Raw genomic sequence first — 1,557 nt, forward strand, 5'->3', positions numbered from 1 at the left:
CTTCTTCTGCTTCATTTTCCTTGTTCTCCTGCCTCACTGTCAGTCACCAACCTTAAATGCCTGCAAGGTAACTGGAAACTTTGGACAATTGCACAGTCTCCTGCATCTATATCTTTGGGGAGCACTCCATACCACATTCCAGGTTTGCGAGGGCTGGTGGGACAAGGGCCTTCCTTCCTCAATTCAGTCAATTTGTAAGCCAAAAAGTATCTGAGACAGGTCTCAATCGACAGGTTTATGTAGACAAGGTTAAGGACATGCCTGTAATCCCAGCACTTTGGGAGGCCGAGGTGGGCAGATCACGAGGTCAGGAGTTCAAGACTAGCCTGGCCAACATGGTGAAACTCCGTCTCTACTAAAAAAAAAAAAAAAAAATTTAGCCAGGTGTGGTGGCGGGCACCTATAATCCCAGCTACTTGGGAGACCGAGGCAGGAGAATCGCTTGAACACTGGAGGCGGAGGTTGCAGTGAGCTGAGATCACGCCACTGCACTCCATCCTGGGTAACAGAGTGAGGCTGTGTCTCAATTCTTTTTTTTGAGACAGAGTCTTGCTCTGTTGCCCAGGCTGGAGTGCAGTGGAACAAACTCAGCTCACTGCAACCTCTGCCTCCCTTGTTCAAGCGATTCTCTTGCCTCAGCCTCCTGAGTAGCTGGAATTACAGGCACGCACCACCACACCTAGCTATTTTTTGTATTTTTAGTAAAGACAGGGTTTCACCATGTTGTCCAGGCTGGTCTCGAACTGCTGACCTCAAGTGATCCGCCCACCTCAACCTCCCAAAATGCTGGGATTACAGGCGTGAGCCACCATGCCCGGCCTATCATTTGCTTTTGAATGGCAGGATCCAGAGACTAAAACCACCTTTTACTATTGTTGAACTATACTGCTACAATGGTTTAAGAATTCTCCAATGCCGGAGACCAAGATGGCTGCGAGGCTCAGCGCCTTCCTCAAGAAGGCCTGGGACAAGGAGCCAGTGCTGGTCGCGTCCTTTGTCATCGGGGGCCTCGCTATAATTATGCCCTCATTCAGCCCCTACTTCAAGTACTCCATCATGATCAATGAGGCCTCGCCCTACAACTACCCAGTGCCCGTCCGTGATGATGAGAACATGCCGGACGTGCCCAGCCACCCCCAGGACCCTCAGGGCCCCAGCCTGGAGTGGCTGAAGAAACTGTGAGCACCTTCACTGACAGAGGCGGCCCCTCCCACGGCTCCCAATAAAAATGTGAAAACCAAAAAAAAAAAAAGAATTCTCCAATGCCAGCGCGGTGGCTCAAGCCTGTTTCTGGCACTTTGGTAGGCTGAGGTGGGCAGATCACCTGAGGCCAGGAGTTCAAGACCTGCCTGACCAACATGGAGAAACCCCATCTCAGCTAAAAATACAAAATTAGCCTGGCGTGGTGGTGCATGCCTGTGATCCCACCTACTCGGGAGGCTGAGGCAGAAGAATTGCATGAACCAGAGAGGTGGAGGTTGCGGTGAGTCAAGATAGTGCCATTGCACTCCAGCCTGGGCAACAAGAGAAACTCCCCGGATTACAGGCATGCACCAC

At 51.4% G+C, this 1,557-nt stretch overlaps 1 pseudogene across 1 annotated transcript; it reads left to right on the plus strand.

The window, feature by feature from the left end:
- Positions 1-729: 729 nt before the first annotated feature.
- Positions 730-1,252, plus strand: LOC116271698 (annotated as a pseudogene). The gene has a single exon (XR_004180390.1). The product of XR_004180390.1 is annotated as an NADH dehydrogenase [ubiquinone] 1 alpha subcomplex subunit 3 pseudogene (transcript).
- The last annotated feature ends 305 nt before the right edge of the window (positions 1,253-1,557 follow it).

The sequence above is a fragment of the Papio anubis genome, chromosome 20 (assembly GCF_008728515.1).
Source record: "Papio anubis isolate 15944 chromosome 20, Panubis1.0, whole genome shotgun sequence".
NCBI classification, from domain to species: Eukaryota; Metazoa; Chordata; class Mammalia; order Primates; family Cercopithecidae; genus Papio; species Papio anubis.